The sequence below is a fragment of the Ursus americanus genome, chromosome 21 (assembly GCF_024610735.1).
Source record: "Ursus americanus isolate L20-20 chromosome 21, mUrsAme1.1.p, whole genome shotgun sequence".
Taxonomy (NCBI): Eukaryota; Metazoa; Chordata; class Mammalia; order Carnivora; family Ursidae; genus Ursus; species Ursus americanus.
Window position 1 is genome coordinate 6736708 of NC_142147.1, and position 8980 is coordinate 6745687.

An 8980-nucleotide genomic window follows, 5' to 3' on the forward strand; every position below is an offset into this window, starting at 1 on the left:
ATAAAAGTGAGATAAAGACTTTCCCAGGCAAACAAAAGCTGAGGTAGTTTATCACCACTAGATCTGCCTTAACAAGAAATGCTGAAAGAAATTCTTCAAGCTGAAATTAAAGGATACTAATTAGTAACATGAAAATATGTAACATACCAACTAATGTAAGTATATAGTCAAATTCAGAATACTCTAATATTGTAATATGGTAGTGCGTTAACAATTCTAATAGGAAGGTTAAAAGACAATAATTTTTAATAAATACACAATACAAAAAGAGACAAATTGTGACAACAATAACATAAAATAGAGGAGTAAAAGGGTAGAGTTTTTGTATGTGATCAAAATTAAGTTGTTATCAACATAAAATAGACTATTATATCTATAAAATGTTTTATGTAAGACTTAAGGTAAAAGGTTTTTAAGCAAAAACCTACGGTATATTTACACAAGATATAGAGAAGGGAATCAAAGCATACCACTATGAAATCATCGATTCACAATGGAAGGCAGCAAAAGAGGATGAAAGGAACAAAGGAACTACAAAATTGCCAGAAAACAGTAAGCTGGCATTAGTAAATTCTTACCTATCAATAAGTACGTGAAATGTAAGTGGATTAAATTCTTCAATCAAATGGCTTAGAGTAGCTGGCTGGATGAAAAAAATAAGACCCAACTATGTGCGGCCTACAAGAGACTCACTTCAGCTTTAAAGACACACATAGGCTCTAGGTGAAGGGATGGAAAAAGGTATTTCATGCAAGTGGAAACCAAAAGACAGCAGGCATATCTATACTTATATCAAACAACATAGATTTTAAGCCAAAAATTATAACAAGAGACAAAGAAAATTAGTACATAATGATAAAAGGATCAATTAATCAAGAAGATATAAAAATCATATATACATATATTATACATACATACACACACATATATATGTTGTGTAAATATAAACAGATGATAGATAGATAGATAGATAGATAGATAGATAGATGATAGATAGATAGACAGAGAGATACGTTTTAACAATGGAGCACCTAAATATACTAAGCAAACACTAACAGATCTGAAGGGAGAAATAGACAATAGTACAATAATAGTAGGTAACTTTTTTTAATTCAATTAGTCAACATATAGTACATCATTAGTTTTAGATGTACTGTTCAATGATACTTTAATATTCCACTTTCAACATTAGCTAGATCATCCAGACAGAAAATCAATAAGGAAAATCAATAAGGAAACACTGGACTTGAACTACACTTTAGACCAAGTGGAGCTAACAAACATAGACAGAACATTCTGTCCAACAACAGTAGAATACACATTCTCTCAGGAACACAGGGAATATTCTCCAGGATAGAACATGATAGGTCACAAAACAAGTCTTAGCAAATTTAAGAAGACTGAAATCATACCAAGTATTTTTTCTGATTACAATGGTATGAAAATAGAAATCAATAACAAAAGAAAGCTGGAGAGTTCACATATATGTGGAAATTAGACAACACATTTCTGACCAACCAATGAGTCAAAGAAGAAATCAAAAGGAAAATGGAAAAAAAAAAATCTTGAAACAAAGTGGAAACACAATATACCAAATCTTGTGGGATGTAGCAAAAGTAATCCCCAAATGGAAGTTTACAGTGATAAATGTCTACATTAAGAAAAATGAAAGATTTCAAATAAGTAACCTAACTTTACACTTCAATGAGCCAAAAAATGAAGAACAAAGTAATCCCAAAGTTAGCAGAAGGAAATAGCAAAGATCGGAGTAGAAATAAATAAACTATAGAACAATAGAAAAGATTAATGAGACTAAAAACTGGTTCTTTGAAAGGATAAGCAAAATTGGCAAACCTTACCTAGACTCAGAGGAAAAGAGAAGACTAAGAAATAAAATTAGAAAAAGTGGTTATTACAACTGAGATACAAATGATCATAAGACTACTAGAACAACCATACTTTGACAGATTGGACAACCTACAAGAAATTGATAAATTCCTAGAAACACACAACTTACCAAAACTGAAAAACGAAGAAATAGAAAATCTGAACACACCAATACAATAAGAAGATTGAACCGGTGATCCAAACTACCCCCCAAAAAGAAAACCAAAGACCAGATGGTTTCCCTAGTGAATTCTACTCAACATTTAAAGAAGAATTAATGCCAAACCTTCTCAAAATCCTCCTGAAAATTGAAGAGGAGATATTCCCCACAAACTCATTTTATAAGACAAGCATTACCCTGATACTAAAGCCGGATAAGGACATTACAAGAAAAGAAAACTATAGGCCAATACCCTGATGAATATAGATGCAAATTTTCTCAAAAAAATATTAGCAAACTGAATTCAACAACGCATTAAAAAACCATACACCATGATCAAGTGGAATTTATCCCTGGGAAGAAAGGATGGTTCAACATATGCTAATAATAGCCAAAGAAGAAAGAACAGAGCTGGAGGCATGACACTTCCTGATTTCAAACTATACTACAAAGCTATAGTAATCAATGGTGCTGGCATAAAAATGGATACATAAACCAACAGAACAAAATTGAGAGCCCACAAAAAACATATACATATACATATATACTTGCATATACAGTCAACTAATATTTGACAAGGCATACAAGAATATTTTATGGGAAAAGATATTCTCTTTAATAAATGGTATTGAGAAAACTGGATAATCACATGCAGATAAATAAAATTGGACTCCTGTCTTAACACCACTCACAAAAATTAACTTGAAATGGATTAAAGTCTTAAACCTAAGAACTAAAACAGTAAACTAGAAGTAAACAGAGGGAAAACCTCCTTGTCTAGGCAACAATCTTTGGGATATGACATCAGAAGCACAAGCAAAATAAAAAGCAAAAATAATTAAGTGGCACTACATCAAGCTAAAAGTCTTCTGCACAGCAAAAGAAAAAATCAACAGAATGAAGTGGCAACCTACAGAATGGGAAAAAAATATTTGCAAATCATGTCTCATAAAGAGTGAATATCCAGAACATATAAAGAATTCCTACAACTCAAAAGCAAAATAAAACAAAAAAATCTGATTAAAAAATGAGCAGAGGAACTGAATAGACATTTTTCCAAAGAAGATATACAAATAGTTGACAGGTACATGAAAAGGTGCTCAACATCACTAATCATCAGGGAAATGCAAGTCAAAGCCAACAAGGAAATATCACTTCACACCTGTTAGATGGCTATCATCAAAAAGACAAGAGATAACAAGGTGTTGACAAAGATATAGAGAAAAGGGAACTCTTGTGCACTGTTGGTGAGAATGTAAATTGGTACAGCTAGTATGGAAAACTGTATGTAAACTCCTCAAAAAGTTTACAGTAAAACTGCCATATGATTCAGCAATCCCACTCCTGGGTATATATCCAAATGAAATGAAATCAGAATCCTGAAAAGATACCTGCACCTTCACATCCCTTGTAGCATTGTTCACAATAGTCCAGATATGGAAACAACCCAAGTGCCCATTTATGGATGAATGGATTAAGAAGATGTGGTGTACATACACAAGGGAATATTATTCAGCCTTGAGAAAGAACGACATTCTGCCATTTGGGACAAAAAAGATGGACCTGGAGGGAATTAGGCTGAGTGACAAGGTCAGACAGAGAAAAATAAATACTGTATTATGTCCACTTATATCTAGAATCTAAAAAAGCTAAACTCATAGTAACAGAGAGTAGAACAGTGGTTGCCAGGGGTTGGGTGTTGGAGGAAATGGAGACGTGTTGGTCAAAGATAGGTAAAAACTTCTAGTTATGAGTAAATTCTGGGGATCAAATGTACAGCACGGTGATTACAGTTAACAATACTGTGTTACAGACTTGAAAGTTGCTAAGAGGGTGGGTCTTAAACATTTTCACTTCAAAAGAGAATGGTAATTATGTGAGGGGATGGAGGTATTAACTAATGTTACTGTGGTAGTCATTTCACAATAAAGTCTATCAAATCCCCATGTCGTACACATTTACATGTATAATACAACAAGTTGTATTATATGTCAATTATATCTCAATAAAGCTGGGGGAAAAGCAGAGTGTATATAAAATGAGTGGCACTATCTCATCTGGGGCAGGCTAGATACAGAGAAACTGACATGCCCACTTTTTCCCAATTACCCTTGCATATATTATATTTCAAGAAGCATTCCTCTAGGGGTGCCTGGGTGGCACAGCGGTTAAGCGTCTGCCTTCGGCTCAGGGCGTGATCCCAGGGTCCTGGGATTGAGCCCCACATCAGGCTCCTCCGCTATGAGCCTGCTTCTTCCTCTCCCACTCCCCCTGCTTGTGTTCCCTCTCTCACTGGCTGTCTCTATCTCTGTCAAATAAATAAATAAAATCTTTAAAAAAAAGAAGCATTCCTCTAGAATAATATATTCTTTCCTACAATAAAGTTTGAAAATTAAAATGTCTTCCCTTCAAAAAGAGAAATCCCCCAAAATGGCATTTTAAACAACTAGAGCGGGCAAATGTTTTATAGGCAATAATTCTGCTCAAAATCTCTTCAATCATTCAATTAATGAATATGAATGACATGAATACCGTGGATCCAGTACTAGATTCCTAATTCAAATAGGAACTCCCTAAACTTCTTGTCAACCTGCTCTGTACTCCACCATCCACCTCCATTTGCACCACCTAACACTGCACTCCAGCAATGCCACATGTCTGAACAAATCGCCAGTTATTTCTGCCTCTTGGTCTTTGCACTCACCACTGCCACAACCTGGAACAATGTAACATCCTTCCCTTCACTTGACCAGTTCCTGTTCAGCCCTCAAGGCTCAATTTAGACATTTTCTCCTCTGGGAAAACTTTCCTACTTACTTATCTATTTCCCTAAGCAGACTGAAAAATAAGCACACAATAACACATACGAAAATGTAAATCACAGCATAGTGTTAGCTCTAGGGGGTAAAAACACAGAAAGAAAACAAAGACTTAAAGCTAAAGAATTCAATCAAAATACAATGGAGCATAAAATAGTAGATTAATCCCAAACAGCTTTATTGAGATATAATTGACATCTCAATGCCAACCCTCTGTAGGCAAAGAGGAATAGAAAAATAAAACACAGAGGGATAAGTGGAAGACAAATAGCAAGACTTAAACCCAACCATATCAATAATTACATTAAATATGAATGGAGTAAACACTTCAGTTAAAAACTGGAGATTGTCAGACTGGATGTAAAAGCAAGATGCAATGATATGGCCCCACGAGAGATGGGTTTTAAGTATCAAAACACAAATAGATTGCAAGTAACAGGATGAAAAAAGAACTACCAGCGAACAGTATTAAAATTGTTCAACTCCGCGAGCACCAACTTTATCAACTAGAATATGGTGCTTCCAAGAGTATAGTACAGTATGAAAAAGGAAAGAAAAGAATAACTTTACAGTAGAGAAACCTGACAAATACTACTTCAAACCAGGTGACCAAGGTCAACCTCAACAGTAAAAAGCCATGCGTGGTTTTGTTTTGTTTTTTTAATAACAAGTCATGTTATTCAAAAGACATAATTTTTTAAAAGACCAGAATTTTAAAAACATTGTTTCAAGATTAAAAAGTGAAGCAGCATCCGGGTATAATTGTAATTCACTTAACTACAAAGAATTAGTAAGCAAAGTTTACAAAGAATGCTCCATATACCAATAACAAAAGGACAATCAGTTAGAGGAGCGAGTAAAAGATACAAACGGGCAATTCACAGATGAGCCAAATAAGCGGACACAAAAATGTTCCATCTCTGAGTATCAGGGAAATGTGCATTAAAGCCACAAAGTAAGGGGCGCCTGGGTGGCGCAGTCGTTAAGCGTCTGCCTTCGGCTCAGGGCATGATCCCGGCGTTATGGGATCGAGCCCCACATCGGGCTCCTCCGCTGGGAGCCTGCTTCTTCCTCTCCCACTCCCCCTGCTTGTGTTCCCTCTCTCACTGGCTGTCTCTCTCTGTCAAACAAATAAATAAAGTTTAAAAATAAAATAAAATAAAATAAAAAGCCACAAAGTAAGAACTATTTCACCTTGTTCAGAGAGGTGATATTTAAGTCTGAAAATTTTTAAATCTTGGCATGGGTGGATTACAGCAGCTCTTAAACCCTGCTGATAGGAGTATAAATTGTTTAACTAATTTATAAAGTAATTTGGCATAATCTGATCAAGTTCAAGCTTATTTTACTAACTTAGCCAGCAATTCCTCTCCTTAGGTATATAAATGTTCAGAAGCGATTCTGTCTGCTCAAGGAGTCCCATACAGAGTAGCCACAAACCTTGCACTCTCCCTTTCATGTTCCTCACAAATTCACCCCTACTTCTGCTAGCCTCTTTTCAATCGAACTCACTAATGTCAACACTGAACTTCAATCTAGAAAAACACAAGCAAACAATTCGTGGAACTAGAGCATATTATGCTAAATAAAGTAAGTCAGTCAGAGAAAGACAGATACCATATAACTTCACTCATATGTGTAATTTAAGAAACAAAACAGATGAACGTGGGGAAGGGAAGGAAAAATGAAATAAGATGAAAACAGTGAGGGAGGCAAACTATTAGAGACTTAACTGTAGGAGACAAACCGAGGGTCGCTGGAGGGGAGGTGGGTGGGAGGAAGGGATAATTAGGTGATGGGCATTAAGGAGGGCATTTGATGTAATGAGCACTGGGTGTTATACACAACTGATGAATCACTCAATTCTACCCTTGAAACTAATAATATAGTATATGTTAACTAAATTGAATTTAAATAAAAATTTGTTTAAAAATCCACAGAGGGGCGCCTGGGTGGCACAGCGGTTAAGCGTCTGCCTTAGGCTCAGGGCGTGACCCTGACGTTCTGGGATCGAGCCCCACATCAGGCTCCTCCGCTATGAGCCTGCTTCTTCCTCTCCCACTCCCCCTGCTTGTGTTCCCTCTCTCGCTGGCTGTCTCTATCTCTGTCGAATAAATAAATAAAATCTTTAAAAAAAAAAATCCACAGAAGACAGAATCTCATGTACAAATATCTCCATGGCCCCTCTATAGAAATATTTGTAGCAGCTCTTTTTTTTTTTTAAGATTTTATTTATTTATTTGACAGACAGAGACAGCCAGTGAGAGAGGGAACACAAGCAGGGGGAGTGGGAGAGGAAGAAGCAGACTCCTAGCACAGAAGCCTGATGTGGGGCTCGATCCCATAACGCCGGGATCACGCCCTGAGCCAAAGGCAGACGCTTAACGACTACACCATCCAGGCGCCCCTGTAGCAGCTCTTTTTGTAACATTTTGAATATTCATCAATAGGAAAACGATGTGTCGTATAATATGAATACCTTGTATTACTAGTCGACAATAAAAATGAATAGAAATCCACACATCAACCCATGTGAATATTGCACATGATAAATTGAAAGGGGAAAGGACATCGGAAGAAAATACGTGCACTATGATAACCACTTGTGTAAAGTTCACATACTTGCAAAACAAGTATGCACTGATAAATATATTTATAGTAAAATTCCATTTCTCCAAGTAGCCCTGATTCCTCTTACTGGAAAGTAGTACTAGAAACCAAGATATGGGTACTAGGTGTGCTCTTTGTTGCTAGGATGTTGTTGCTTCTGGACCCCCTTGGCTGACAGAGCAAGGAAGTGTATGCGTGTATATGAACTAGCATAAATAGACATATCTAAAATTATTTTTATGTGTAACCATCTGAATATATTTAATCTAAACATGGGTCCCTCCTGATTCTCCAACTGTAACCCATTGCTGTAATTATCATAATTCTAACTTCCGCCCCTTGCTTACTTGTAAACTGCTACTTACTCCAAAAGCGAGAAACCTGGCTCTCAGTGTTCACCAACCATTTGCTTAATTTAATTCCGATATACAGACACAGAAGTATCAGAACTGCCAACGTGTAGGCCTGTGAGAAAGAGCTCTATCAACCAGAATACAGTGCTCCCAAGTGTACCGTACGATATGGAAAAGGGAAAAAAGGAATGACTTGACAGTGAAGAAACCTGACAAGTGCTACCTCAACCAGGTGACCAGGGTCAACATCAACAGTGATAAGTCATGGTGATAGTATGTGTCCTTGAAATGATGGGATGAGGAAGGCACTTTACTTCTGTGGTCCTCCCCAAAACCCATAATTCCAGTCTAATCATAGGAAAAGTAACAGACAAATCCTGATCGAGGGACATTCTACAAAATACCTGACCAGTATTACTTAAAACTTTCAAGGTCATCAAAACACAAGAAAAATCTGAGAAATTGTCACAGCCAAGAGGAGCCTAAGGAAACATGATGACTATATCCTGGATGGGATCCTGGAACAAAAAACGGACATTAGGTAAAAACTACGGAAAGCTAAATGAAGTTTGGATGTAGGTCAATAATGGTGTATCGGTATGTGTTCATTAATCCTAACACATATGTAAGGTGTTAACAGCAATGTCAGATGCAATAACCCTCTGTACTGTGTTCACAACTTTTCTGTAACCAAACACTATCCTTAAAAAAAATAGTGTACCTTTTAAAATGAATGAGAAAATATACACCAATTTCAAGATGGTGGTTACCTCTGAGAGGCAAAGAAATGAGATCTGGAAGTTATGGAGGGGTTGCCCCACGATGTTGTAACATTTAACCACATATTTAAGAATGGAAACCCTGGAACCAGGATATCTACGCTCAGTGTCACTAAGTAACACAGACCACCTGTGCTACCCAAGTTCTGAGGAAGGAGAGAGCGGTATGGTGTGGGAGGAGGATGGGGTTAGGGGGAACCTCTTATGAGAAATGACGCTAGAGCTGAGTGGATGCAAAAGAGAGGAGAGGTGAGCAGGAGAGTTGGAGAGAAAGCCCAGGTGAGGCATCCAGGTGGGCAAGACCAAACCCTGGGCAAAAGTCCCCCCACCGCCACCCCAAGAGCCTTCCCATGAGATTTCCATTTGGCTGTT